At 53.4% G+C, this 27261-nt stretch overlaps 37 non-coding genes across 37 annotated transcripts; all 37 read left to right on the forward strand.

Moving 5' to 3' along the window:
* The first annotated feature begins 5522 nt into the window (after positions 1 to 5522).
* Positions 5523 to 5594, forward strand: Trnah-gug. Its single transcript has one exon. It is a non-coding gene; the product is annotated as a tRNA-His (tRNA).
* Positions 5595 to 6341: 747 nt separating this feature from the next.
* On the forward strand, positions 6342 to 6423 carry Trnal-uag. The gene has a single exon. It is a non-coding gene; the product is annotated as a tRNA-Leu (tRNA).
* Positions 6424 to 6868: 445 nt separating this feature from the next.
* On the forward strand, positions 6869 to 6940 carry Trnae-cuc. The gene has a single exon. It is a non-coding gene; the product is annotated as a tRNA-Glu (tRNA).
* A 386-nt stretch (positions 6941 to 7326) lies between these two features.
* On the forward strand, positions 7327 to 7398 carry Trnah-gug. The gene has a single exon. It is a non-coding gene; the product is annotated as a tRNA-His (tRNA).
* Positions 7399 to 8145: 747 nt separating this feature from the next.
* On the forward strand, positions 8146 to 8227 carry Trnal-uag. The gene has a single exon. It is a non-coding gene; the product is annotated as a tRNA-Leu (tRNA).
* Positions 8228 to 8672: 445 nt separating this feature from the next.
* Trnae-cuc lies at positions 8673 to 8744 on the forward strand. The gene has a single exon. It is a non-coding gene; the product is annotated as a tRNA-Glu (tRNA).
* A 386-nt stretch (positions 8745 to 9130) lies between these two features.
* On the forward strand, positions 9131 to 9202 carry Trnah-gug. Its single transcript has one exon. It is a non-coding gene; the product is annotated as a tRNA-His (tRNA).
* A 747-nt stretch (positions 9203 to 9949) lies between these two features.
* On the forward strand, positions 9950 to 10031 carry Trnal-uag. Its single transcript has one exon. It is a non-coding gene; the product is annotated as a tRNA-Leu (tRNA).
* A 445-nt stretch (positions 10032 to 10476) lies between these two features.
* Positions 10477 to 10548, forward strand: Trnae-cuc. The gene has a single exon. It is a non-coding gene; the product is annotated as a tRNA-Glu (tRNA).
* A 386-nt stretch (positions 10549 to 10934) lies between these two features.
* Positions 10935 to 11006, forward strand: Trnah-gug. Its single transcript has one exon. It is a non-coding gene; the product is annotated as a tRNA-His (tRNA).
* Positions 11007 to 11753: 747 nt separating this feature from the next.
* On the forward strand, positions 11754 to 11835 carry Trnal-uag. Its single transcript has one exon. It is a non-coding gene; the product is annotated as a tRNA-Leu (tRNA).
* Positions 11836 to 12280: 445 nt separating this feature from the next.
* Positions 12281 to 12352, forward strand: Trnae-cuc. The gene has a single exon. It is a non-coding gene; the product is annotated as a tRNA-Glu (tRNA).
* Positions 12353 to 12738: 386 nt separating this feature from the next.
* Positions 12739 to 12810, forward strand: Trnah-gug. The gene has a single exon. It is a non-coding gene; the product is annotated as a tRNA-His (tRNA).
* A 747-nt stretch (positions 12811 to 13557) lies between these two features.
* Positions 13558 to 13639, forward strand: Trnal-uag. Its single transcript has one exon. It is a non-coding gene; the product is annotated as a tRNA-Leu (tRNA).
* A 445-nt stretch (positions 13640 to 14084) lies between these two features.
* Trnae-cuc lies at positions 14085 to 14156 on the forward strand. Its single transcript has one exon. It is a non-coding gene; the product is annotated as a tRNA-Glu (tRNA).
* Positions 14157 to 14542: 386 nt separating this feature from the next.
* Positions 14543 to 14614, forward strand: Trnah-gug. Its single transcript has one exon. It is a non-coding gene; the product is annotated as a tRNA-His (tRNA).
* Positions 14615 to 15361: 747 nt separating this feature from the next.
* Trnal-uag lies at positions 15362 to 15443 on the forward strand. The gene has a single exon. It is a non-coding gene; the product is annotated as a tRNA-Leu (tRNA).
* A 445-nt stretch (positions 15444 to 15888) lies between these two features.
* Positions 15889 to 15960, forward strand: Trnae-cuc. Its single transcript has one exon. It is a non-coding gene; the product is annotated as a tRNA-Glu (tRNA).
* Positions 15961 to 16346: 386 nt separating this feature from the next.
* Trnah-gug lies at positions 16347 to 16418 on the forward strand. Its single transcript has one exon. It is a non-coding gene; the product is annotated as a tRNA-His (tRNA).
* A 747-nt stretch (positions 16419 to 17165) lies between these two features.
* Positions 17166 to 17247, forward strand: Trnal-uag. The gene has a single exon. It is a non-coding gene; the product is annotated as a tRNA-Leu (tRNA).
* Positions 17248 to 17692: 445 nt separating this feature from the next.
* Positions 17693 to 17764, forward strand: Trnae-cuc. Its single transcript has one exon. It is a non-coding gene; the product is annotated as a tRNA-Glu (tRNA).
* A 386-nt stretch (positions 17765 to 18150) lies between these two features.
* Trnah-gug lies at positions 18151 to 18222 on the forward strand. The gene has a single exon. It is a non-coding gene; the product is annotated as a tRNA-His (tRNA).
* Positions 18223 to 18970: 748 nt separating this feature from the next.
* On the forward strand, positions 18971 to 19052 carry Trnal-uag. The gene has a single exon. It is a non-coding gene; the product is annotated as a tRNA-Leu (tRNA).
* A 445-nt stretch (positions 19053 to 19497) lies between these two features.
* Positions 19498 to 19569, forward strand: Trnae-cuc. The gene has a single exon. It is a non-coding gene; the product is annotated as a tRNA-Glu (tRNA).
* A 386-nt stretch (positions 19570 to 19955) lies between these two features.
* Positions 19956 to 20027, forward strand: Trnah-gug. Its single transcript has one exon. It is a non-coding gene; the product is annotated as a tRNA-His (tRNA).
* A 747-nt stretch (positions 20028 to 20774) lies between these two features.
* On the forward strand, positions 20775 to 20856 carry Trnal-uag. Its single transcript has one exon. It is a non-coding gene; the product is annotated as a tRNA-Leu (tRNA).
* Positions 20857 to 21301: 445 nt separating this feature from the next.
* Positions 21302 to 21373, forward strand: Trnae-cuc. Its single transcript has one exon. It is a non-coding gene; the product is annotated as a tRNA-Glu (tRNA).
* A 386-nt stretch (positions 21374 to 21759) lies between these two features.
* On the forward strand, positions 21760 to 21831 carry Trnah-gug. Its single transcript has one exon. It is a non-coding gene; the product is annotated as a tRNA-His (tRNA).
* Positions 21832 to 22578: 747 nt separating this feature from the next.
* Trnal-uag lies at positions 22579 to 22660 on the forward strand. Its single transcript has one exon. It is a non-coding gene; the product is annotated as a tRNA-Leu (tRNA).
* A 445-nt stretch (positions 22661 to 23105) lies between these two features.
* Positions 23106 to 23177, forward strand: Trnae-cuc. The gene has a single exon. It is a non-coding gene; the product is annotated as a tRNA-Glu (tRNA).
* A 386-nt stretch (positions 23178 to 23563) lies between these two features.
* On the forward strand, positions 23564 to 23635 carry Trnah-gug. Its single transcript has one exon. It is a non-coding gene; the product is annotated as a tRNA-His (tRNA).
* A 748-nt stretch (positions 23636 to 24383) lies between these two features.
* Positions 24384 to 24465, forward strand: Trnal-uag. Its single transcript has one exon. It is a non-coding gene; the product is annotated as a tRNA-Leu (tRNA).
* A 445-nt stretch (positions 24466 to 24910) lies between these two features.
* Trnae-cuc lies at positions 24911 to 24982 on the forward strand. Its single transcript has one exon. It is a non-coding gene; the product is annotated as a tRNA-Glu (tRNA).
* Positions 24983 to 25368: 386 nt separating this feature from the next.
* On the forward strand, positions 25369 to 25440 carry Trnah-gug. The gene has a single exon. It is a non-coding gene; the product is annotated as a tRNA-His (tRNA).
* Positions 25441 to 26187: 747 nt separating this feature from the next.
* Trnal-uag lies at positions 26188 to 26269 on the forward strand. The gene has a single exon. It is a non-coding gene; the product is annotated as a tRNA-Leu (tRNA).
* Positions 26270 to 26714: 445 nt separating this feature from the next.
* Positions 26715 to 26786, forward strand: Trnae-cuc. The gene has a single exon. It is a non-coding gene; the product is annotated as a tRNA-Glu (tRNA).
* A 386-nt stretch (positions 26787 to 27172) lies between these two features.
* Positions 27173 to 27244, forward strand: Trnah-gug. The gene has a single exon. It is a non-coding gene; the product is annotated as a tRNA-His (tRNA).
* Positions 27245 to 27261: the final 17 nt, after the last annotated feature.

Consider the following 27261-nt stretch of genomic DNA (forward strand, 5'->3'; position numbering starts at 1 on the left):
TTGCCACGGAGGTGAATGCAGCTAACCACTGTAGTTAGAGTCCTGACAGCGCAGGCACGTTCATTTGCTCGTATACATGTGATGGAGACCGTGTCTGACACTGCTGTGGCGTACAACTTGGCCTAGGCTTTGCCAGTTCCGCTTTAGACGCCGTGCAGTGTGGACGTGCCTAGTCTTCCGTTCCGGCGTAGCGTTACGTATAGTGGACTATCGTTTTTGTTTACGTGTTGTGTTGCAACTTCTGTGAGTGTTTCTCCGTCGTTGTTTCGTACCTTGTGCTACTTTCTGTCCTTATTTCAGTGTGTTTTGTGTAGCGGTTTCAACCGCATAGTTTGAAAATGTCGTCCCAGGTTATTCCTCGTCAGGCTACAGTTAGTTTTACTTTTGACAAGTCAACTCGCCATGTGCAACCTAGTTCCCTTGAGCTTCATGATTGGTTGGTAGATACCTTTGGTGTTCATTCGGATCAGGTGCACACTGCTTATTTTGATACCGAATTTTTTTTTTCTTTGTTAAGTTTATGGACCCACTTCAGGTTGATAAAATTCTTTCTAAATATGGTCATCAATTTCTCTTTCGGCATCGGGATGATTCTGTAAGTACCGTGCTGCTTTCCAATGCTTCCATTACGTACACCAGTGTTCGTGTTTACAACCTTCCACCAGAGGTGGATAATGTCTATCTTAAGGAGGGTCTACAAAAGTATGGTGATGTAAAGAGCATTCGCCTTGAACGCTGGTCAAGCCAACATCGCCTGCAATGTTACAGTGGTATTCATTCAGTCGAAATGCACATTAAGCAGAATGTTCCGTCTCACCTGCAGTTCGGTGGATATCGCGTCCATGTAACATATAGTGGTCAGGTTGGCACCTGTTTTTTCTGCAATGAAAGTGGTCACGTGCGTACCGACTGTCCGCGGAGGGTTTTTGTTTTAAAAAATTCTCTCGAACAGCGTCGCAAGTTAGCAGTCGCTGACTTCGTTGCGGGTGGTTCTGCTCTTGGTGTAGCACAGTCCAATGGTAGTAGCGCCCCGCCACAGATTTTGCGCACCCCTGAAACAGAATTTCCTCCTTTGCGTGCTAAATCTGATGTTCCGTCTGTCCCTCAGGTGGGTGTGCCACTTTTGAAAAATAAGAGGCGTCGCCCACACGATGGAAATCGTACGGATGAGGATCTCCCTGAGATGCCCCAGTCCAAGCGACCGGCATTCCTCCGAGCCACCGTGTACTGTAGCTGCTCCCTGCCCTCCTGAGGTAGCGGTTCCGGTGGCGGCTGCTGGTGCCCCTCCGGCCTCCGACGCAGCTTCTCTCGAGTCGGATCGTCGGTCGTGCCTGTTGGCGCCATCTTCCGAACCGACTTCGTTGTCACAACAAGTGGAGCCGCGACAACTTCCTGCTTCGCTGCCCCATACCTCTGCCAGCGGAGCTGCTCCGCTTCGTTCCAACTTTGCGGCCTCGGACCTTCCTGTTCACGTTTCGCCTCCGTGTAGTCCATGTTTGCTGGATGCTAGTGTAGGTGTTGACCATTCCGTTTTGCCGGATGTTTCCCGCGCGACCCCGGATCCCGCATGTGGACCGGCGCGGGTGGTGTCGGATACAGAACTTGACCCTCCTACGTCACCGGCGGCTGAAGCTTCCTTGCCCGTCAGCCGACGCAAGTTACGCGTTCAGCCGAACGTTAATTCTGTTCGCAAAAAACCGGAGCATAAGGGATCCGCGGAACGGGGTAGCAGTCCCCCTCCCTCTGATGCCTCCGTCTCCCCTGCTATGGACTGTGACATTGGTGCGTCGGTGTAGGTGATTTCTTCTCTCGCCTTTCTCTACATGGTTCAGGCATACACCTTTCTTACCTTAAATGTTAACCGTATTGAGTCCGACGTTCGCCTTGCCTCTTTGCGGCAGTTTATTTACGACTCCTGTGCGGACGTAGTGTTTTTGCAGGAAGTGCTGTTTTCTGATCTCCCTCTGCCTGGATTTCAAACTGTTTTTAATGTCGCACCGGAATATTCAACAGGAACTGCTCTTTTCTTTCGAGAGGGCATTCCTATTACTGACATTGAATTCCTTGACTCTGGCCGTGGGATTGATTTTTTATGTGATGAAATTCTTTCTGTCGATGTTATTCCTCCTAGTTTTTCTGACCATTGTGCTTTTACTGCAACTGTAAATCTTAGTCACCAACCTGCAAAACTTTATCGTTCCCAGTGTATGTTAAATGTTTCCCACCTTGCCGACAGTGCTATGGATGATGTTATAAGTGCCGTGTGGGAGCGATGTCTCTGCTCTGTCCCGCGTTACCCCTCCTTGCTGGTTTGGTGGACTGCGTTTGCCAAGCCCAAGATTCGTCAGATTTTGATTTTTTACTGTGCTGCAAGGGCGCGTGATTTTAAGAACACGTATGAATTTTACTACTCTGCCCTGCGTGAACTATATGACGCGGCGGGTACCTCTCCTCTGCGGATCCATGATGTTCGTCGTATTAAAGCCAAGCTCTTGAGCCTTAAACGACGACACATGGATGGTCTGCGAGTTAAGTCGAAACCTCACTCTCTTGTTGAAGGTGAACTGTCATCTTTGTACCACCTGCTACGGCATCGGACTCGTCGTCGTCGCTCCTTCATCTCTTCTCTTATGGTGGATGATGGACAGCAGCTTATTGCACAGGAGGAAATGATTCGTGCTCTTCATCAGTATTACACTAGTCTATATTATGCCGATGATTCTGGTGAGTCTCTTTCGGATGATGTCTTTGGGGATCTAACTGCGACTATCGATTCTGACGCGAACGGCGAATTTCTCCGGGAGTTCCAGGTAGATGATGTTTTCGATTTTATTGCTCGCTCTCCGTCCAGTAAATCGCCGGGTCCAGACGACCTGCCTAAAGAATTTTATCTCCGTTTTTGGCCTCTTTTGGGTAGAATTTTTACGCAGATTTTAAATGAGATTGTCAGGGGGATGGATGTGCCTGCCGATTTTAAAGTAGGGAAAATTGTTTTAATTCCGAAGTCCTCTGGTCGTTTATCTGCTGCCAATCTTCGTCCGCTCACATTGCTGAACTTTGACTACAAGACAGCTGCTAGAGCGCTCAATAGCCGATTGTCTTCTCTGCTTCGGGGTGTGATTGGTGCACATCAATGTTGTTTTCATGATAGATCTATTCTGACGCCAGTAGCCGAGTATCGGGATGTTGTCTCGGTTGCGGCGGTTACAAACGTACATTGTGCCTTTGCCTTCCTTGATTTTTATAAGGCTTTTGATCACGTCAGTCATGTGTTTTTAGATCGTGTTTTAGGTACAATAGGTTTTAACGCATCATCACGTGGTGTTCTTGGCAATTTGTATAGGGGAATAACAGCTCGGGTGTCAGTCAATGGGCAGCTGACGCCGCCCATTGCTATCCGCTGCGGGGTGCCTCAGGGTAGTCCGCTCTCTATGTCTTTATTCGTATTGTCCCTGGAATCGCTGCTTCGGACTATTGCTCTCAAGCTCAGGGTATGTCCCTCTCTGGTGGGAAGCTCTCTGTTAAGGCATATGCGGATGATGTCGTTGTTCTCCTCCGTCAACGTGATGATATCCCGTTGTTGAAAGGGGCAGTTGATGCATACTGTCGTGTCTCTGGAGCGCGTCTCAATCAGGGTAAATGTAAGTTCCTTGATATTCGAGGATTTCACGATGCTGATGTCCCTTGGGCCACTTTTGTCGATCGCCATACGTCCTTGGGGATTATCATTGATCGGTGTCCTCTAAAAATGGCGGCTCTCAATTGGAAATCTGTCACCGAGAAGATACAGGGGGCTCTGATGGTCCATGAGCAGCGCTCTGCTACCATTTTGCAAAAAGTCAAAATTTTAGACACCTACGTTCTATGTAAAGCTTATTATGTTGCTCAGCTGTTCCCACTTCCCATGATGGTGGCGAAAAGGTTGCGCCAATTGTCTAGCAGGTTCATATGGAAGGGCCATCTATTCAAGTTACGTTACGAGGTTATGACGAAACCGCGTATCTTCGGAGGCTTGGGCCTCTCTGACATTACTCGCAAGGCGTCTGCTTTGTACGTCCGCCGTACGACTCTAATTGTTACGCAAGAAGTGACTTCAATTACATCCAGGCTTTTTACTGTTGTGCATCCGGCGAGCCTTGCTCCACCTGTCGATGTCGGACGCCTCAATTTTAAGTTGAAACACATTCGGGAATTTTACATTGCGGTGAGTTACCTCGGAAACGTCTTCTTGCGGCGACCGGTGCCAACGACCAAGGGCTTGATTGCCCGCTGGGAGGGGCTGGCCGGTCCCAATCCAATAGAACTGGCGTCTCCATCCGTGTCCTGGAGGAACGTCTGGAAGAATGTTAGTCTGCCGATCCACTCTATGGCCGTGGCGTCCACGTGGTATAGGGTAATAAATAATTTGGTCCCCACCAATGTACGACTGCACCGTATTGGTCTTACTGACACGGACAACTGTACTCGGTGTGGTCTCCTGGCTACCCTTGAGCATTGATTCACCTGCTGTGGGCACCTTGCTAATTGGCGTTGGCTCAGGAAACAACTTGCTTTTGTCACTAGGTCTGCTGAAGCTGCTTATACTATTGACATCCTCGTCCGGCCCGATTCTTCCTTTTTTCCGCGAACGAAGCTCAATACCGTCATGTGGTTGATTGGACATTTCGTACATTTTGTCAACAGTTGTCATGAAGAGGATGGACACCTAGCGTTTCAGCAGTACATGCTTACTGCTTACTGGCAGCGCTTGCGATTGCCAGGCCTTCGTGATGATTTTACAAATATGCTTAGCCTGACATTTGAAAGAGAGGGCGTTGGCTAAGGTCACCTGTGTGAGCCATTTTCTTTTATACTGTTTCTGGATTTCCCGCCTTTATGTATACTTCTTCTCTACACCAGAACTGAAATTAAAAAAAAACGAAAAACAAAAAAATAAAAGTGGCTAGGATACCTGGCTTTCACCCAGGAGGCCCGGGTTCGATTCCCGGTACCGGAGCGGAATTTTATCGGAAAAAGTCACGACAAGTTTTGACCCTGCGAAAGGATGTTTCACGTACTCCTCGCATTATAGCTACCGGAAAAAATAGTGGCTAGGATGCCTGGCTCTCACCCAGGAGGCCCGGGTTCGATTTCCGGTACCGGGATTGCGCGTTCTTGTTGTTCCTCTTATGCGACTTTTGTCTCGACTGAAGCTACGCTGACGCGTGCAGAAAGCTACGTTAAGTATGACTCGCGGCAACACCTGACGGCGAGAGAGATGCGGCGTCTATCCACTTGTTATCGAGCCACATACCGGTACCTGTAGTCAAGAGGCTTGGAGGACTGCAAGACATTGCCACGGAGGTGAATGCAGCTAACCAGTGCAGTTAGTGTCCTGACAGCGCAGGCACGTTCATTTGCTCGTATACATGTGATGGAGACCGTGTCTGACACTGCTGTGGCGTACACCTTGGCCTAGGCTTTGCTGGGTATCGCCACTTGCATTGCAGCCAGCTGCCTTCGCGGGCGCCTCCGTGGCATTGGCCGTGATCGTCTAGTGGTTAGGACATTGCGTTGTGGCCGCAATAACCCAGGTTCGAATCCTGGTCACGGCAATTTTGAAAGTTTTGCCTTGCTGCCGTTGCAATGGCGAGTACTCGAAATGACAGTACTCTCTTGATTTTTTCACTCGTGTTCCGCAGGCCGCAGTTAGCACTACCACTTCATCCCCAACACGTAATGTCGCCTCCCAGAGCGCAGACGTCCGCTGCTCTCTGTAGTCGAAAAGGGCAGTCGTTTGAAGTGCGATGGATGAGCAGCCAGTCCCAGCAGAACAGGAAGCTGTGGCGTGCACTGTTTCTACAAATGCTAGGAACACTGGCGCACCAAGCAGCGCATGTAGCGTGGCCGAGCGCTTTAAGGCGCTGGTTTAAGGCACCAGTCTCTCTGTAGGCGCGGTTTCGAATCCCGTAGCTGCCGGGGGTTTTGATGTGATCGCGTTAACCTGCCGCTTTTCCTTCAAGTGTAACCTCCTTGAGCTCACATATGTTTGATACATGGAGCATTCTAGCTCCGCCTGACAGTTACAGCTACGATACTTTAGTGGTTAAGGAAAGCGCAGGTTCGAAACCTGGTCACGGCACGAAAACGTCTCTTGACGCTGTCTCCTTAACTGCGACAGCTACAGACAAGTGGCGTCGCTACCGTACGGCGGGCACGGCTTTTTCTTGCTGTGGATGGCCTAAAGAGACGCTTCCAGTGGGAGAGCAGTGGAAATACATGGCACGGCGATTGCCAAGATACTTCCATTTCGAAGTGATCTTTGTAGTACAAACGAAACGTTTTGCCGCTGCTGATCCAACGGTAACGTGGCCGAGCGGTCTAAGGCGCTGGTTTTAGGCACCAGTCTCTCCGGAGGCGTGGGTTCGAATCCCACCGTTGCCACTTTTTACGTCTCATTTTTGTGCCGTTGCGGTGTGTCCTCGTGGGGTAGGACGCAGCTCTTGTGACGCGCGTGTTGTGTAGGTAGCGTGGCCGAGCGGTCTAAGGCGCTGGTTTCAGGCACCATTCTCTTCGGAGGCGTGGGTTCCAATCCCACAGCTGCCGAACGTGTAATGTTTCCTGTGTCGAAGGCAGATGCACTCATTGCCCGCAAAGGAAACAGCACAACAAGGCGTGAGCGTCTGCTTGGTGAATTGTCGTAGAACAGTGCGTGGTGCAACGACAGGATTTGTAGGCACCTTTTGCTCTCATCATTGCTGGCGTTCGTCTCCACGAAATGCGTCCGGAGCACGCCGTTCTATAACGCGAGAGAGTGGATTTTTTACAGTTGTCGTCAGTTAACCGTGGGCGGCTGCTGCGTTCGCTGGAAAGAGCACTGCCGTCGTTGTCCGGTGTGGTCCAGTGGCTAGGATACCTGGCTCTCACCCAGGAGGCCCGGGTTCGATTCCCGGTACCGGAATTGCGCGTTTTTGTTGCTCCTCCTATGCGACTTGTCTCGACTTTGCTCGACTGACGCTACGCTGACGCGTGCAGAAAGCTACGTTAAGTATGACTCGCGGCAACACCTGACGGCGAGAGAGATGCGGCGTCTATCCACTTGTTATCGAGCCACATACCGGTACCTGTAGTCAAGAGGCTTGGAGGACTGCAAGACATTGCCACGGAGGTGAATGCAGCTAACCACTGTAGTTAGAGTCCTGACAGCGCAGGCACGTTCATTTGCTCGTATACATGTGATGGAGACCGTGTCTGACACTGCTGTGGCGTACACCTTGGCCTAGGCTTTGCTGGGTATCGCCACTTGCATTGCAGCCAGCTGCCTTCGCGGGCGCCTCCGTGGCATTGGCCGTGATCGTCTAGTGGTTAGGACATTGCGTTGTGGCCGCAATAACCCAGGTTCGAATCCTGGTCACGGCAATTTTGAAAGTTTTGCCTTGCTGCCGTTGCAATGGCGAGTACTCGAAATGACAGTACTCTCTTGATTTTTTCACTCGTGTTCCGCAGGCCGCAGTTAGCACTACCACTTCATCCCCAACACGTAATGTCGCCTCCCAGAGCGCAGACGTCCGCTGCTCTCTGTAGTCGAAAAGGGCAGTCGTTTGAAGTGCGATGGATGAGCAGCCAGTCCCAGCAGAACAGGAAGCTGTGGCGTGCACTGTTTCTACAAATGCTAGGAACACTGGCGCACCAAGCAGCGCATGTAGCGTGGCCGAGCGCTTTAAGGCGCTGGTTTAAGGCACCAGTCTCTCTGTAGGCGCGGTTTCGAATCCCGTAGCTGCCGGGGGTTTTGATGTGATCGCGTTAACCTGCCGCTTTTCCTTCAAGTGTAACCTCCTTGAGCTCACATATGTTTGATACATGGAGCATTCTAGCTCCGCCTGACAGTTACAGCTACGATACTTTAGTGGTTAAGGAAAGCGCAGGTTCGAAACCTGGTCACGGCACGAAAACGTCTCTTGACGCTGTCTCCTTAACTGCGACAGCTACAGACAAGTGGCGTCGCTACCGTACGGCGGGCACGGCTTTTTCTTGCTGTGGATGGCCTAAAGAGACGCTTCCAGTGGGAGAGCAGTGGAAATACATGGCACGGCGATTGCCAAGATACTTCCATTTCGAAGTGATCTTTGTAGTACAAACGAAACGTTTTGCCGCTGCTGATCCAACGGTAACGTGGCCGAGCGGTCTAAGGCGCTGGTTTTAGGCACCAGTCTCTCCGGAGGCGTGGGTTCGAATCCCACCGTTGCCACTTTTTACGTCTCATTTTTGTGCCGTTGCGGTGTGTCCTCGTGGGGTAGGACGCAGCTCTTGTGACGCGCGTGTTGTGTAGGTAGCGTGGCCGAGCGGTCTAAGGCGCTGGTTTCAGGCACCATTCTCTTCGGAGGCGTGGGTTCCAATCCCACAGCTGCCGAACGTGTAATGTTTCCTGTGTCGAAGGCAGATGCACTCATTGCCCGCAAAGGAAACAGCACAACAAGGCGTGAGCGTCTGCTTGGTGAATTGTCGTAGAACAGTGCGTGGTGCAACGACAGGATTTGTAGGCACCTTTTGCTCTCATCATTGCTGGCGTTCGTCTCCACGAAATGCGTCCGGAGCACGCCGTTCTATAACGCGAGAGAGTGGATTTTTTACAGTTGTCGTCAGTTAACCGTGGGCGGCTGCTGCGTTCGCTGGAAAGAGCACTGCCGTCGTTGTCCGGTGTGGTCTAGTGGCTAGGATACCTGGCTCTCACCCAGGAGGCCCGGGTTCGATTCCCGGTACCGGAATTGCGCGTTTTTGTTGCTCCTCCTATGCGACTTGTCTCGACTTTGCTCGACTGACGCTACGCTGACGCGTGCAGAAAGCTACGTTAAGTATGACTCGCGGCAACACCTGACGGCGAGAGAGATGCGGCGTCTATCCACTTGTTATCGAGCCACATACCGGTACCTGTAGTCAAGAGGCTTGGAGGACTGCAAGACATTGCCACGGAGGTGAATGCAGCTAACCACTGTAGTTAGAGTCCTGACAGCGCAGGCACGTTCATTTGCTCGTATACATGTGATGGAGACCGTGTCTGACACTGCTGTGGCGTACACCTTGGCCTAGGCTTTGCTGGGTATCGCCACTTGCATTGCAGCCAGCTGCCTTCGCGGGCGCCTCCGTGGCCATGGCCGTGATCGTCTAGTGGTTAGGACATTGCGTTGTGGCCGCAATAACCCACGTTCGAATCCTGGTCACGGCAATTTTGAAAGTTTTGCCTTGCTGCCGTTGCAATGGCGAGTACTCGAAATGACAGTACTCTCTTGATTTTTTCACTCGTGTTCCGCAGGCCGCAGTTAGCACTACCACTTCATCCCCAACACGTAATGTCGCCTCCCAGAGCGCAGACGTCCGCTGCTCTCTGTAGTCGAAAAGGGCAGTCGTTTGAAGTGCGATGGATGAGCAGCCAGTCCCAGCAGAACAGGAAGCTGTGGCGTGCACTGTTTCTACAAATGCTAGGAACACTGGCGCACCAAGCAGCGCATGTAGCGTGGCCGAGCGCTTTAAGGCGCTGGTTTAAGGCACCAGTCTCTCTGTAGGCGCGGTTTCGAATCCCGTAGCTGCCGGGGGTTTTGATGTGATCGCGTTAACCTGCCGCTTTTCCTTCAAGTGTAACCTCCTTGAGCTCACATATGTTTGATACATGGAGCATTCTAGCTCCGCCTGACAGTTACAGCTACGATACTTTAGTGGTTAAGGAAAGCGCAGGTTCGAAACCTGGTCACGGCACGAAAACGTCTCTTGACGCTGTCTCCTTAACTGCGACAGCTACAGACAAGTGGCGTCGCTACCGTACGGCGGGCACGGCTTTTTCTTGCTGTGGATGGCCTAAAGAGACGCTTCCAGTGGGAGAGCAGTGGAAATACATGGCACGGCGATTGCCAAGATACTTCCATTTCGAAGTGATCTTTGTAGTACAAACGAAACGTTTTGCCGCTGCTGATCCAACGGTAACGTGGCCGAGCGGTCTAAGGCGCTGGTTTTAGGCACCAGTCTCTCCGGAGGCGTGGGTTCGAATCCCACCGTTGCCACTTTTTACGTCTCATTTTTGTGCCGTTGCGGTGTGTCCTCGTGGGGTAGGACGCAGCTCTTGTGACGCGCGTGTTGTGTAGGTAGCGTGGCCGAGCGGTCTAAGGCGCTGGTTTCAGGCACCATTCTCTTCGGAGGCGTGGGTTCCAATCCCACAGCTGCCGAACGTGTAATGTTTCCTGTGTCGAAGGCAGATGCACTCATTGCCCGCAAAGGAAACAGCACAACAAGGCGTGAGCGTCTGCTTGGTGAATTGTCGTAGAACAGTGCGTGGTGCAACGACAGGATTTGTAGGCACCTTTTGCTCTCATCATTGCTGGCGTTCGTCTCCACGAAATGCGTCCGGAGCACGCCGTTCTATAACGCGAGAGAGTGGATTTTTTACAGTTGTCGTCAGTTAACCGTGGGCGGCTGCTGCGTTCGCTGGAAAGAGCACTGCCGTCGTTGTCCGGTGTGGTCTAGTGGCTAGGATACCTGGCTCTCACCCAGGAGGCCCGGGTTCGATTCCCGGTACCGGAATTGCGCGTTTTTGTTGCTCCTCCTATGCGACTTGTCTCGACTTTGCTCGACTGACGCTACGCTGACGCGTGCAGAAAGCTACGTTAAGTATGACTCGCGGCAACACCTGACGGCGAGAGAGATGCGGCGTCTATCCACTTGTTATCGAGCCACATACCGGTACCTGTAGTCAAGAGGCTTGGAGGACTGCAAGACATTGCCACGGAGGTGAATGCAGCTAACCACTGTAGTTAGAGTCCTGACAGCGCAGGCACGTTCATTTGCTCGTATACATGTGATGGAGACCGTGTCTGACACTGCTGTGGCGTACACCTTGGCCTAGGCTTTGCTGGGTATCGCCACTTGCATTGCAGCCAGCTGCCTTCGCGGGCGCCTCCGTGGCCATGGCCGTGATCGTCTAGTGGTTAGGACATTGCGTTGTGGCCGCAATAACCCAGGTTCGAATCCTGGTCACGGCAATTTTGAAAGTTTTGCCTTGCTGCCGTTGCAATGGCGAGTACTCGAAATGACAGTACTCTCTTGATTTTTTCACTCGTGTTCCGCAGGCCGCAGTTAGCACTACCACTTCATCCCCAACACGTAATGTCGCCTCCCAGAGCGCAGACGTCCGCTGCTCTCTGTAGTCGAAAAGGGCAGTCGTTTGAAGTGCGATGGATGAGCAGCCAGTCCCAGCAGAACAGGAAGCTGTGGCGTGCACTGTTTCTACAAATGCTAGGAACACTGGCGCACCAAGCAGCGCATGTAGCGTGGCCGAGCGCTTTAAGGCGCTGGTTTAAGGCACCAGTCTCTCTGTAGGCGCGGTTTCGAATCCCGTAGCTGCCGGGGGTTTTGATGTGATCGCGTTAACCTGCCGCTTTTCCTTCAAGTGTAACCTCCTTGAGCTCACATATGTTTGATACATGGAGCATTCTAGCTCCGCCTGACAGTTACAGCTACGATACTTTAGTGGTTAAGGAAAGCGCAGGTTCGAAACCTGGTCACGGCACGAAAACGTCTCTTGACGCTGTCTCCTTAACTGCGACAGCTACAGACAAGTGGCGTCGCTACCGTACGGCGGGCACGGCTTTTTCTTGCTGTGGATGGCCTAAAGAGACGCTTCCAGTGGGAGAGCAGTGGAAATACATGGCACGGCGATTGCCAAGATACTTCCATTTCGAAGTGATCTTTGTAGTACAAACGAAACGTTTTGCCGCTGCTGATCCAACGGTAACGTGGCCGAGCGGTCTAAGGCGCTGGTTTTAGGCACCAGTCTCTCCGGAGGCGTGGGTTCGAATCCCACCGTTGCCACTTTTTACGTCTCATTTTTGTGCCGTTGCGGTGTGTCCTCGTGGGGTAGGACGCAGCTCTTGTGACGCGCGTGTTGTGTAGGTAGCGTGGCCGAGCGGTCTAAGGCGCTGGTTTCAGGCACCATTCTCTTCGGAGGCGTGGGTTCCAATCCCACAGCTGCCGAACGTGTAATGTTTCCTGTGTCGAAGGCAGATGCACTCATTGCCCGCAAAGGAAACAGCACAACAAGGCGTGAGCGTCTGCTTGGTGAATTGTCGTAGAACAGTGCGTGGTGCAACGACAGGATTTGTAGGCACCTTTTGCTCTCATCATTGCTGGCGTTCGTCTCCACGAAATGCGTCCGGAGCACGCCGTTCTATAACGCGAGAGAGTGGATTTTTTACAGTTGTCGTCAGTTAACCGTGGGCGGCTGCTGCGTTCGCTGGAAAGAGCACTGCCGTCGTTGTCCGGTGTGGTCTAGTGGCTAGGATACCTGGCTCTCACCCAGGAGGCCCGGGTTCGATTCCCGGTACCGGAATTGCGCGTTTTTGTTGCTCCTCCTATGCGACTTGTCTCGACTTTGCTCGACTGACGCTACGCTGACGCGTGCAGAAAGCTACGTTAAGTATGACTCGCGGCAACACCTGACGGCGAGAGAGATGCGGCGTCTATCCACTTGTTATCGAGCCACATACCGGTACCTGTAGTCAAGAGGCTTGGAGGACTGCAAGACATTGCCACGGAGGTGAATGCAGCTAACCACTGTAGTTAGAGTCCTGACAGCGCAGGCACGTTCATTTGCTCGTATACATGTGATGGAGACCGTGTCTGACACTGCTGTGGCGTACACCTTGGCCTAGGCTTTGCTGGGTATCGCCACTTGCATTGCAGCCAGCTGCCTTCGCGGGCGCCTCCGTGGCCATGGCCGTGATCGTCTAGTGGTTAGGACATTGCGTTGTGGCCGCAATAACCCAGGTTCGAATCCTGGTCACGGCAATTTTGAAAGTTTTGCCTTGCTGCCGTTGCAATGGCGAGTACTCGAAATGACAGTACTCTCTTGATTTTTTCACTCGTGTTCCGCAGGCCGCAGTTAGCACTACCACTTCATCCCCAACACGTAATGTCGCCTCCCAGAGCGCAGGCGTCCGCTGCTCTCTGTAGTCGAAAAGGGCAGTCGTTTGAAGTGCGATGGATGAGCAGCCAGTCCCAGCAGAACAGGAAGCTGTGGCGTGCACTGTTTCTACAAATGCTAGGAACACTGGCGCACCAAGCAGCGCATGTAGCGTGGCCGAGCGCTTTAAGGCGCTGGTTTAAGGCACCAGTCTCTCTGTAGGCGCGGTTTCGAATCCCGTAGCTGCCGGGGGTTTTGATGTGATCGCGTTAACCTGCCGCTTTTCCTTCAAGTGTAACCTCCTTGAGCTCACATATGTTTGATACATGGAGCATTCTAGCTCCGCCTGACAGTTACAGCTACGATACTTTAGTGGTTAAGGAAAGCGCAGGTTCGAAACCTGGTCACGGCACGAAAACGTCTCTTGACGCTGTCTCCTTAACTGCGACAGCTACAGACAAGTGGCGTCGCTACCGTACGGCGGGCACGGCTTTTTCTTGCTGTGGATGGCCTAAAGAGACGCTTCCAGTGGGAGAGCAGTGGAAATACATGGCACGGCGATTGCCAAGATACTTCCATTTCGAAGTGATCTTTGTAGTACAAACGAAACGTTTTGCCGCTGCTGATCCAACGGTAACGTGGCCGAGCGGTCTAAGGCGCTGGTTTTAGGCACCAGTCTCTCCGGAGGCGTGGGTTCGAATCCCACCGTTGCCACTTTTTACGTCTCATTTTTGTGCCGTTGCGGTGTGTCCTCGTGGGGTAGGACGCAGCTCTTGTGACGCGCGTGTTGTGTAGGTAGCGTGGCCGAGCGGTCTAAGGCGCTGGTTTCAGGCACCATTCTCTTCGGAGGCGTGGGTTCCAATCCCACAGCTGCCGAACGTGTAATGTTTCCTGTGTCGAAGGCAGATGCACTCATTGCCCGCAAAGGAAACAGCACAACAAGGCGTGAGCGTCTGCTTGGTGAATTGTCGTAGAACAGTGCGTGGTGCAACGACAGGATTTGTAGGCACCTTTTGCTCTCATCATTGCTGGCGTTCGTCTCCACGAAATGCGTCCGGAGCACGCCGTTCTATAACGCGAGAGAGTGGATTTTTTACAGTTGTCGTCAGTTAACCGTGGGCGGCTGCTGCGTTCGCTGGAAAGAGCACTGCCGTCGTTGTCCGGTGTGGTCTAGTGGCTAGGATACCTGGCTCTCACCCAGGAGGCCCGGGTTCGATTCCCGGTACCGGAATTGCGCGTTTTTGTTGCTCCTCCTATGCGACTTGTCTCGACTTTGCTCGACTGACGCTACGCTGACGCGTGCAGAAAGCTACGTTAAGTATGACTCGCGGCAACACCTGACGGCGAGAGAGATGCGGCGTCTATCCACTTGTTATCGAGCCACATACCGGTACCTGTAGTCAAGAGGCTTGGAGGACTGCAAGACATTGCCACGGAGGTGAATGCAGCTAACCACTGTAGTTAGAGTCCTGACAGCGCAGGCACGTTCATTTGCTCGTATACATGTGATGGAGACCGTGTCTGACACTGCTGTGGCGTACACCTTGGCCTAGGCTTTGCTGGGTATCGCCACTTGCATTGCAGCCAGCTGCCTTCGCGGGCGCCTCCGTGGCCATGGCCGTGATCGTCTAGTGGTTAGGACATTGCGTTGTGGCCGCAATAACCCAGGTTCGAATCCTGGTCACGGCAATTTTGAAAGTTTTGCCTTGCTGCCGTTGCAATGGCGAGTACTCGAAATGACAGTACTCTCTTGATTTTTTCACTCGTGTTCCGCAGGCCGCAGTTAGCACTACCACTTCATCCCCAACACGTAATGTCGCCTCCCAGAGCGCAGACGTCCGCTGCTCTCTGTAGTCGAAAAGGGCAGTCGTTTGAAGTGCGATGGATGAGCAGCCAGTCCCAGCAGAACAGGAAGCTGTGGCGTGCACTGTTTCTACAAATGCTAGGAACACTGGCGCACCAAGCAGCGCATGTAGCGTGGCCGAGCGCTTTAAGGCGCTGGTTTAAGGCACCAGTCTCTCTGTAGGCGCGGTTTCGAATCCCGTAGCTGCCGGGGGTTTTGATGTGATCGCGTTAACCTGCCGCTTTTCCTTCAAGTGTAACCTCCTTGAGCTCACATATGTTTGATACATGGAGCATTCTAGCTCCGCCTGACAGTTACAGCTACGATACTTTAGTGGTTAAGGAAAGCGCAGGTTCGAAACCTGGTCACGGCACGAAAACGTCTCTTGACGCTGTCTCCTTAACTGCGACAGCTACAGACAAGTGGCGTCGCTACCGTACGGCGGGCACGGCTTTTTCTTGCTGTGGATGGCCTAAAGAGACGCTTCCAGTGGGAGAGCAGTGGAAATACATGGCACGGCGATTGCCAAGATACTTCCATTTCGAAGTGATCTTTGTAGTACAAACGAAACGTTTTGCCGCTGCTGATCCAACGGTAACGTGGCCGAGCGGTCTAAGGCGCTGGTTTTAGGCACCAGTCTCTCCGGAGGCGTGGGTTCGAATCCCACCGTTGCCACTTTTTACGTCTCATTTTTGTGCCGTTGCGGTGTGTCCTCGTGGGGTAGGACGCAGCTCTTGTGACGCGCGTGTTGTGTAGGTAGCGTGGCCGAGCGGTCTAAGGCGCTGGTTTCAGGCACCATTCTCTTCGGAGGCGTGGGTTCCAATCCCACAGCTGCCGAACGTGTAATGTTTCCTGTGTCGAAGGCAGATGCACTCATTGCCCGCAAAGGAAACAGCACAACAAGGCGTGAGCGTCTGCTTGGTGAATTGTCGTAGAACAGTGCGTGGTGCAACGACAGGATTTGTAGGCACCTTTTGCTCTCATCATTGCTGGCGTTCGTCTCCACGAAATGCGTCCGGAGCACGCCGTTCTATAACGCGAGAGAGTGGATTTTTTACAGTTGTCGTCAGTTAACCGTGGGCGGCTGCTGCGTTCGCTGGAAAGAGCACTGCCGTCGTTGTCCGGTGTGGTCTAGTGGCTAGGATACCTGGCTCTCACCCAGGAGGCCCGGGTTCGATTCCCGGTACCGGAATTGCGCGTTTTTGTTGCTCCTCCTATGCGACTTGTCTCGACTTTGCTCGACTGACGCTACGCTGACGCGTGCAGAAAGCTACGTTAAGTATGACTCGCGGCAACACCTGACGGCGAGAGAGATGCGGCGTCTATCCACTTGTTATCGAGCCACATACCGGTACCTGTAGTCAAGAGGCTTGGAGGACTGCAAGACATTGCCACGGAGGTGAATGCAGCTAACCACTGTAGTTAGAGTCCTGACAGCGCAGGCACGTTCATTTGCTCGTATACATGTGATGGAGACCGTGTCTGACACTGCTGTGGCGTACACCTTGGCCTAGGCTTTGCTGGGTATCGCCACTTGCATTGCAGCCAGCTGCCTTCGCGGGCGCCTCCGTGGCCATGGCCGTGATCGTCTAGTGGTTAGGACATTGCGTTGTGGCCGCAATAACCCAGGTTCGAATCCTGGTCACGGCAATTTTGAAAGTTTTGCCTTGCTGCCGTTGCAATGGCGAGTACTCGAAATGACAGTACTCTCTTGATTTTTTCACTCGTGTTCCGCAGGCCGCAGTTAGCACTACCACTTCATCCCCAACACGTAATGTCGCCTCCCAGAGCGCAGACGTCCGCTGCTCTCTGTAGTCGAAAAGGGCAGTCGTTTGAAGTGCGATGGATGAGCAGCCAGTCCCAGCAGAACAGGAAGCTGTGGCGTGCACTGTTTCTACAAATGCTAGGAACACTGGCGCACCAAGCAGCGCATGTAGCGTGGCCGAGCGCTTTAAGGCGCTGGTTTAAGGCACCAGTCTCTCTGTAGGCGCGGTTTCGAATCCCGTAGCTGCCGGGGGTTTTGATGTGATCGCGTTAACCTGCCGCTTTTCCTTCAAGTGTAACCTCCTTGAGCTCACATATGTTTGATACATGGAGCATTCTAGCTCCGCCTGACAGTTACAGCTACGATACTTTAGTGGTTAAGGAAAGCGCAGGTTCGAAACCTGGTCACGGCACGAAAACGTCTCTTGACGCTGTCTCCTTAACTGCGACAGCTACAGACAAGTGGCGTCGCTACCGTACGGCGGGCACGGCTTTTTCTTGCTGTGGATGGCCTAAAGAGACGCTTCCAGTGGGAGAGCAGTGGAAATACATGGCACGGCGATTGCCAAGATACTTCCATTTCGAAGTGATCTTTGTAGTACAAACGAAACGTTTTGCCGCTGCTGATCCAACGGTAACGTGGCCGAGCGGTCTAAGGCGCTGGTTTTAGGCACCAGTCTCTCCGGAGGCGTGGGTTCGAATCCCACCGTTGCCACTTTTTACGTCTCATTTTTGTGCCGTTGCGGTGTGTCCTCGTGGGGTAGGACGCAGCTCTTGTGACGCGCGTGTTGTGTAGGTAGCGTGGCCGAGCGGTCTAAGGCGCTGGTTTCAGGCACCATTCTCTTCGGAGGCGTGGGTTCCAATCCCACAGCTGCCGAACGTGTAATGTTTCCTGTGTCGAAGGCAGATGCACTCATTGCCCGCAAAGGAAACAGCACAACAAGGCGTGAGCGTCTGCTTGGTGAATTGTCGTAGAACAGTGCGTGGTGCAACGACAGGATTTGTAGGCACCGTTTGCTCTCATCATTGCTGGCGTTCGTCTCCACGAAATGCGTCCGGAGCACGCCGTTCTATAACGCGAGAGAGTGGATTTTTTACAGTTGTCGTCAGTTAACCGTGGGCGGCTGCTGCGTTCGCTGGAAAGAACACTGCCGTCGTTGTCCGGTGTGGTCTAGTGGCTAGGATACCTGGCTCTCACCCAGGAGGCCCGGGTTCGATTCCCGGTACCGGAATTGCGCGTTTTTGTTGCTCCTCCTATGCGACTTGTCTCGACTTTGCTCGACTGACGCTACGCTGACGCGTGCAGAAAGCTACGTTAAGTATGACTCGCGGCAACACCTGACGGCGAGAGAGATGCGGCGTCTATCCACTTGTTATCGAGCCACATACCGGTACCTGTAGTCAAGAGGCTTGGAGGACTGCAAGACATTGCCACGGAGGTGAATGCAGCTAACCACTGTAGTTAGAGTCCTGACAGCGCAGGCACGTTCATTTGCTCGTATACATGTGATGGAGACCGTGTCTGACACTGCTGTGGCGTACACCTTGGCCTAGGCTTTGCTGGGTATCGCCACTTGCATTGCAGCCAGCTGCCTTCGCGGGCGCCTCCGTGGCCATGGCCGTGATCGTCTAGTGGTTAGGACATTGCGTTGTGGCCGCAATAACCCAGGTTCGAATCCTGGTCACGGCAATTTTGAAAGTTTTGCCTTGCTGCCGTTGCAATGGCGAGTACTCGAAATGACAGTACTCTCTTGATTTTTTTCACTCGTGTTCCGCAGGCCGCAGTTAGCACTACCACTTCATCCCCAACACGTAATGTCGCCTCCCAGAGCGCAGACGTCCGCTGCTCTCTGTAGTCGAAAAGGGCAGTCGTTTGAAGTGCGATGGATGAGCAGCCAGTCCCAGCAGAACAGGAAGCTGTGGCGTGCACTGTTTCTACAAATGCTAGGAACACTGGCGCACCAAGCAGCGCATGTAGCGTGGCCGAGCGCTTTAAGGCGCTGGTTTAAGGCACCAGTCTCTCTGTAGGCGCGGTTTCGAATCCCGTAGCTGCCGGGGGTTTTGATGTGATCGCGTTAACCTGCCGCTTTTCCTTCAAGTGTAACCTCCTTGAGCTCACATATGTTTGATACATGGAGCATTCTAGCTCCGCCTGACAGTTACAGCTACGATACTTTAGTGGTTAAGGAAAGCGCAGGTTCGAAACCTGGTCACGGCACGAAAACGTCTCTTGACGCTGTCTCCTTAACTGCGACAGCTACAGACAAGTGGCGTCGCTACCGTACGGCGGGCACGGCTTTTTCTTGCTGTGGATGGCCTAAAGAGACGCTTCCAGTGGGAGAGCAGTGGAAATACATGGCACGGCGATTGCCAAGATACTTCCATTTCGAAGTGATCTTTGTAGTACAAACGAAGCGTTTTGCCGCTGCTGATCCAACGGTAACGTGGCCGAGCGGTCTAAGGCGCTGGTTTTAGGCACCAGTCTCTCCGGAGGCGTGGGTTCGAATCCCACCGTTGCCACTTTTTACGTCTCATTTTTGTGCCGTTGCGGTGTGTCCTCGTGGGGTAGGACGCAGCTCTTGTGACGCGCGTGTTGTGTAGGTAGCGTGGCCGAGCGGTCTAAGGCGCTGGTTTCAGGCACCATTCTCTTCGGAGGCGTGGGTTCCAATCCCACAGCTGCCGAACGTGTAATGTTTCCTGTGTCGAAGGCAGATGCACTCATTGCCCGCAAAGGAAACAGCACAACAAGGCGTGAGCGTCTGCTTGGTGAATTGTCGTAGAACAGTGCGTGGTGCAACGACAGGATTTGTAGGCACCTTTTGCTCTCATCATTGCTGGCGTTCGTCTCCACGAAATGCGTCCGGAGCACGCCGTTCTATAACGCGAGAGAGTGGATTTTTTACAGTTGTCGTCAGTTAACCGTGGGCGGCTGCTGCGTTCGCTGGAAAGAGCGCTGCCGTCGTTGTCCGGTGTGGTCTAGTGGCTAGGATACCTGGCTCTCACCCAGGAGGCCCGGGTTCGATTCCCGGTACCGGAATTGCGCGTTTTTGTTGCTCCTCCTATGCGACTTGTCTCGACTTTGCTCGACTGACGCTACGCTGACGCGTGCAGAAAGCTACGTTAAGTATGACTCGCGGCAACACCTGACGGCGAGAGAGATGCGGCGTCTATCCACTTGTTATCGAGCCACATACCGGTACCTGTAGTCAAGAGGCTTGGAGGACTGCAAGACATTGCCACGGAGGTGAATGCAGCTAACCACTGTAGTTAGAGTCCTGACAGCGCAGGCACGTTCATTTGCTCGTATACATGTGATGGAGACCGTGTCTGACACTGCTGTGGCGTACACCTTGGCCTAGGCTTTGCTGGGTATCGCCACTTGCATTGCAGCCAGCTGCCTTCGCGGGCGCCTCCGTGGCCATGGCCGTGATCGTCTAGTGGTTAGGACATTGCGTTGTGGCCGCAATAACCCAGGTTCGAATCCTGGTCACGGCAATTTTGAAAGTTTTGCCTTGCTGCCGTTGCAATGGCGAGTACTCGAAATGACAGTACTCTCTTGATTTTTTCACTCGTGTTCCGCAGGCCGCAGTTAGCACTACCACTTCATCCCCAACACGTAATGTCGCCTCCCAGAGCGCAGACGTCCGCTGCTCTCTGTAGTCGAAAAGGGCAGTCGTTTGAAGTGCGATGGATGAGCAGCCAGTCCCAGCAGAACAGGAAGCTGTGGCGTGCACTGTTTCTACAAATGCTAGGAACACTGGCGCACCAAGCAGCGCATGTAGCGTGGCCGAGCGCTTTAAGGCGCTGGTTTAAGGCACCAGTCTCTCTGTAGGCGCGGTTTCGAATCCCGTAGCTGCCGGGGGTTTTGATGTGATCGCGTTAACCTGCCGCTTTTCCTTCAAGTGTAACCTCCTTGAGCTCACATATGTTTGATACATGGAGCATTCTAGCTCCGCCTGACAGTTACAGCTACGATACTTTAGTGGTTAAGGAAAGCGCAGGTTCGAAACCTGGTCACGGCACGAAAACGTCTCTTGACGCTGTCTCCTTAACTGCGACAGCTACAGACAAGTGGCGTCGCTACCGTACGGCGGGCACGGCTTTTTCTTGCTGTGGATGGCCTAAAGAGACGCTTCCAGTGGGAGAGCAGTGGAAATACATGGCACGGCGATTGCCAAGATACTTCCATTTCGAAGTGATCTTTGTAGTACAAACGAAACGTTTTGCCGCTGCTGATCCAACGGTAACGTGGCCGAGCGGTCTAAGGCGCTGGTTTTAGGCACCAGTCTCTCCGGAGGCGTGGGTTCGAATCCCACCGTTGCCACTTTTTACGTCTCATTTTTGTGCCGTTGCGGTGTGTCCTCGTGGGGTAGGACGCAGCTCTTGTGACGCGCGTGTTGTGTAGGTAGCGTGGCCGAGCGGTCTAAGGCGCTGGTTTCAGGCACCATTCTCTTCGGAGGCGTGGGTTCCAATCCCACAGCTGCCGAACGTGTAATGTTTCCTGTGTCGAAGGCAGATGCACTCATTGCCCGCAAAGGAAACAGCACAACAAGGCGTGAGCGTCTGCTTGGTGAATTGTCGTAGAACAGTGCGTGGTGCAACGACAGGATTTGTAGGCACCTTTTGCTCTCATCATTGCTGGCGTTCGTCTCCACGAAATGCGTCCGGAGCACGCCGTTCTATAACGCGAGAGAGTGGATTTTTTACAGTTGTCGTCAGTTAACCGTGGGCGGCTGCTGCGTTCGCTGGAAAGAGCACTGCCGTCGTTGTCCGGTGTGGTCTAGTGGCTAGGATACCTGGCTCTCACCCAGGAGGCCCGGGTTCGATTCCCGGTACCGGAATTGCGCGTTTTTGTTGCTCCTCCTATGCGACTTGTCTCGACTTTGCTCGACTGACGCTACGCTGACGCGTGCAGAAAGCTACGTTAAGTATGACTCGCGGCAACACCTGACGGCGAGAGAGATGCGGCATCTATCCACTTGTTATCGAGCCACATACCGGTACCTGTAGTCAAGAGGCTTGGAGGACTGCAAGACATTGCCACGGAGGTGAATGCAGCTAACCACTGTAGTTAGAGTCCTGACAGCGCAGGCACGTTCATTTGCTCGTATACATGTGATGGAGACCGTGTCTGACACTGCTGTGGCGTACACCTTGGCCTAGGCTTTGCTGGGTATCGCCACTTGCATTGCAGCCAGCTGCCTTCGCGGGCGCCTCCGTGGCCATGGCCGTGATCGTCTAGTGGTTAGGACATTGCGTTGTGGCCGCAATAACCCACGTTCGAATCCTGGTCACGGCAATTTTGAAAGTTTTGCCTTGCTGCCGTTGCAATGGCGAGTACTCGAAATGACAGTACTCTCTTGATTTTTTCACTCGTGTTCCGCAGGCCGCAGTTAGCACTACCACTTCATCCCCAACACGTAATGTCGCCTCCCAGAGCGCAGACGTCCGCTGCTCTCTGTAGTCGAAAAGGGCAGTCGTTTGAAGTGCGATGGATGAGCAGCCAGTCCCAGCAGAACAGGAAGCTGTGGCGTGCACTGTTTCTACAAATGCTAGGAACACTGGCGCACCAAGCAGCGCATGTAGCGTGGCCGAGCGCTTTAAGGCGCTGGTTTAAGGCACCAGTCTCTCTGTAGGCGCGGTTTCGAATCCCGTAGCTGCCGGGGGTTTTGATGTGATCGCGTTAACCTGCCGCTTTTCCTTCAAGTGTAACCTCCTTGAGCTCACATATGTTTGATACATGGAGCATTCTAGCTCCGCCTGACAGTTACAGCTACGATACTTTAGTGGTTAAGGAAAGCGCAGGTTCGAAACCTGGTCACGGCACGAAAACGTCTCTTGACGCTGTCTCCTTAACTGCGACAGCTACAGACAAGTGGCGTCGCTACCGTACGGCGGGCACGGCTTTTTCTTGCTGTGGATGGCCTAAAGAGACGCTTCCAGTGGGAGAGCAGTGGAAATACATGGCACGGCGATTGCCAAGATACTTCCATTTCGAAGTGATCTTTGTAGTACAAACGAAACGTTTTGCCGCTGCTGATCCAACGGTAACGTGGCCGAGCGGTCTAAGGCGCTGGTTTTAGGCACCAGTCTCTCCGGAGGCGTGGGTTCGAATCCCACCGTTGCCACTTTTTACGTCTCATTTTTGTGCCGTTGCGGTGTGTCCTCGTGGGGTAGGACGCAGCTCTTGTGACGCGCGTGTTGTGTAGGTAGCGTGGCCGAGCGGTCTAAGGCGCTGGTTTCAGGCACCATTCTCTTCGGAGGCGTGGGTTCCAATCCCACAGCTGCCGAACGTGTAATGTTTCCTGTGTCGAAGGCAGATGCACTCATTGCCCGCAAAGGAAACAGCACAACAAGGCGTGAGCGTCTGCTTGGTGAATTGTCGTAGAACAGTGCGTGGTGCAACGACAGGATTTGTAGGCACCTTTTGCTCTCATCATTGCTGGCGTTCGTCTCCACGAAATGCGTCCGGAGCACGCCGTTCTATAACGCGAGAGAGTGGATTTTTTACAGTTGTCGTCAGTTAACCGTGGGCGGCTGCTGCGTTCGCTGGAAAGAACACTGCCGTCGTTGTCCGGTGTGGTCTAGTGGCTAGGATACCTGGCTCTCACCCAGGAGGCCCGGGTTCGATTCCCGGTACCGGAATTGCGCGTTTTTGTTGCTCCTCCTATGCGACTTGTCTCGACTTTGCTCGACTGACGCTACGCTGACGCGTGCAGAAAGCTACGTTAAGTATGACTCGCGGCAACACCTGACGGTGAGAGAGATGCGGCGTCTATCCACTTGTTATCGAGCCACATACCGGTACCTGTAGTCAAGAGGCTTGGAGGACTGCAAGACATTGCCACGGAGGTGAATGCAGCTAACCACTGTAGTTAGAGTCCTGACAGCGCAGGCACGTTCATTTGCTCGTATACATGTGATGGAGACCGTGTCTGACACTGCTGTGGCGTACACCTTGGCCTAGGCTTTGCTGGGTATCGCCACTTGCATTGCAGCCAGCTGCCTTCGCGGGCGCCTCCGTGGCCATGGCCGTGATCGTCTAGTGGTTAGGACATTGCGTTGTGGCCGCAATAACCCAGGTTCGAATCCTGGTCACGGCAATTTTGAAAGTTTTGCCTTGCTGCCGTTGCAATGGCGAGTACTCGAAATGACAGTACTCTCTTGATTTTTTTCACTCGTGTTCCGCAGGCCGCAGTTAGCACTACCACTTCATCCCCAACACGTAATGTCGCCTCCCAGAGCGCAGACGTCCGCTGCTCTCTGTAGTCGAAAAGGGCAGTCGTTTGAAGTGCGATGGATGAGCAGCCAGTCCCAGCAGAACAGGAAGCTGTGGCGTGCACTGTTTCTACAAATGCTAGGAACACTGGCGCACCAAGCAGCGCATGTAGCGTGGCCGAGCGCTTTAAGGCGCTGGTTTAAGGCACCAGTCTCTCTGTAGGCGCGGTTTCGAATCCCGTAGCTGCCGGGGGTTTTGATGTGATCGCGTTAACCTGCCGCTTTTCCTTCAAGTGTAACCTCCTTGAGCTCACATATGTTTGATACATGGAGCATTCTAGCTCCGCCTGACAGTTACAGCTACGATACTTTAGTGGTTAAGGAAAGCGCAGGTTCGAAACCTGGTCACGGCACGAAAACGTCTCTTGACGCTGTCTCCTTAACTGCGACAGCTACAGACAAGTGGCGTCGCTACCGTACGGCGGGCACGGCTTTTTCTTGCTGTGGATGGCCTAAAGAGACGCTTCCAGTGGGAGAGCAGTGGAAATACATGGCACGGCGATTGCCAAGATACTTCCATTTCGAAGTGATCTTTGTAGTACAAACGAAACGTTTTGCCGCTGCTGATCCAACGGTAACGTGGCCGAGCGGTCTAAGGCGCTGGTTTTAGGCACCAGTCTCTCCGGAGGCGTGGGTTCGAATCCCACCGTTGCCACTTTTTACGTCTCATTTTTGTGCCGTTGCGGTGTGTCCTCGTGGGGTAGGACGCAGCTCTTGTGACGCGCGTGTTGTGTAGGTAGCGTGGCCGAGCGGTCTAAGGCGCTGGTTTCAGGCACCATTCTCTTCGGAGGCGTGGGTTCCAATCCCACAGCTGCCGAACGTGTAATGTTTCCTGTGTCGAAGGCAGATGCACTCATTGCCCGCAAAGGAAACAGCACAACAAGGCGTGAGCGTCTGCTTGGTGAATTGTCGTAGAACAGTGCGTGGTGCAACGACAGGATTTGTAGGCACCTTTTGCTCTCATCATTGCTGGCGTTCGTCTCCACGAAATGCGTCCGGAGCACGCCGTTCTATAACGCGAGAGAGTGGATTTTTTACAGTTGTCGTCAGTTAACCGTGGGCGGCTGCTGCGTTCGCTGGAAAGAGCGCTGCCGTCGTTGTCCGGTGTGGTCTAGTGGCTAGGATACCTGGCTCTCACCCAGGAGGCCCGGGTTCGATTCCCGGTACCGGAATTGCGCGTTTTTGTTGCTCCTCCTATGCGACTTGTCTCGACTTTGCTCGACTGACGCTACGCTGACGCGTGCAGAAAGCTACGTTAAGTATGACTCGCGGCAACACCTGACGGCGAGAGAGATGCGGCGTCTATCCACTTGTTATCGAGCCACATACCGGTACCTGTAGTCAAGAGGCTTGGAGGACTGCAAGACATTGCCACGGAGGTGAATGCAGCTAACCACTGTAGTTAGAGTCCTGACAGCGCAGGCACGTTCATTTGCTCGTATACATGTGATGGAGACCGTGTCTGACACTGCTGTGGCGTACACCTTGGCCTAGGCTTTGCTGGGTATCGCCACTTGCATTGCAGCCAGCTGCCTTCGCGGGCGCCTCCGTGGCCATGGCCGTGATCGTCTAGTGGTTAGGACATTGCGTTGTGGCCGCAATAACCCAGGTTCGAATCCTGGTCACGGCAATTTTGAAAGTTTTGCCTTGCTGCCGTTGCAATGGCGAGTACTCGAAATGACAGTACTCTCTTGATTTTTTCACTCGTGTTCCGCAGGCCGCAGTTAGCACTACCACTTCATCCCCAACACGTAATGTCGCCTCCCAGAGCGCAGGCGTCCGCTGCTCTCTGTAGTCGAAAAGGGCAGTCGTTTGAAGTGCGATGGATGAGCAGCCAGTCCCAGCAGAACAGGAAGCTGTGGCGTGCACTGTTTCTACAAATGCTAGGAACACTGGCGCACCAAGCAGCGCATGTAGCGTGGCCGAGCGCTTTAAGGCGCTGGTTTAAGGCACCAGTCTCTCTGTAGGCGCGGTTTCGAATCCCGTAGCTGCCGGGGGTTTTGATGTGATCGCGTTAACCTGCCGCTTTTCCTTCAAGTGTAACCTCCTTGAGCTCACATATGTTTGATACATGGAGCATTCTAGCTCCGCCTGACAGTTACAGCTACGATACTTTAGTGGTTAAGGAAAGCGCAGGTTCGAAACCTGGTCACGGCACGAAAACGTCTCTTGACGCTGTCTCCTTAACTGCGACAGCTACAGACAAGTGGCGTCGCTACCGTACGGCGGGCACGGCTTTTTCTTGCTGTGGATGGCCTAAAGAGACGCTTCCAGTGGGAGAGCAGTGGAAATACATGGCACGGCGATTGCCAAGATACTTCCATTTCGAAGTGATCTTTGTAGTACAAACGAAACGTTTTGCCGCTGCTGATCCAACGGTAACGTGGCCGAGCGGTCTAAGGCGCTGGTTTTAGGCACCAGTCTCTCCGGAGGCGTGGGTTCGAATCCCACCGTTGCCACTTTTTACGTCTCATTTTTGTGCCGTTGCGGTGTGTCCTCGTGGGGTAGGACGCAGCTCTTGTGACGCGCGTGTTGTGTAGGTAGCGTGGCCGAGCGGTCTAAGGCGCTGGTTTCAGGCACCATTCTCTTCGGAGGCGTGGGTTCCAATCCCACAGCTGCCGAACGTGTAATGTTTCCTGTGTCGAAGGCAGATGCACTCATTGCCCGCAAAGGAAACAGCACAACAAGGCGTGAGCGTCTGCTTGGTGAATTGTCGTAGAACAGTGCGTGGTGCAACGACAGGATTTGTAGGCACCTTTTGCTCTCATCATTGCTGGCGTTCGTCTCCACGAAATGCGTCCGGAGCACGCCGTTCTATAACGCGAGAGAGTGGATTTTTTACAGTTGTCGTCAGTTAACCGTGGGCGGCTGCTGCGTTCGCTGGAAAGAGCACTGCCGTCGTTGTCCGGTGTGGTCTAGTGGCTAGGATACCTGGCTCTCACCCAGGAGGCCCGGGTTCGATTCCCGGTACCGGAATTGCGCGTTTTTGTTGCTCCTCCTATGCGACTTGTCTCGACTTTGCTCGACTGACGCTACGCTGACGCGTGCAGAAAGCTACGTTAAGTATGACTCGCGGCAACACCTGACGGCGAGAGAGATGCGGCGTCTATCCACTTGTTATCGAGCCACATACCGGTACCTGTAGTCAAGAGGCTTGGAGGACTGCAAGACATTGCCACGGAGGTGAATGCAGCTAACCACTGTAGTTAGAGTCCTGACAGCGCAGGCACGTTCATTTGCTCGTATACATGTGATGGAGACCGTGTCTGACACTGCTGTGGCGTACACCTTGGCCTAGGCTTTGCTGGGTATCGCCACTTGCATTGCAGCCAGCTGCCTTCGCGGGCGCCTCCGTGGCCATGGCCGTGATCGTCTAGTGGTTAGGACATTGCGTTGTGGCCGCAATAACCCAGGTTCGAATCCTGGTCACGGCAATTTTGAAAGTTTTGCC

This window comes from Schistocerca piceifrons, unplaced genomic scaffold (genome assembly GCF_021461385.2).
Source record: "Schistocerca piceifrons isolate TAMUIC-IGC-003096 unplaced genomic scaffold, iqSchPice1.1 HiC_scaffold_670, whole genome shotgun sequence".
Classification (NCBI taxonomy): Eukaryota; Metazoa; Arthropoda; class Insecta; order Orthoptera; family Acrididae; genus Schistocerca; species Schistocerca piceifrons.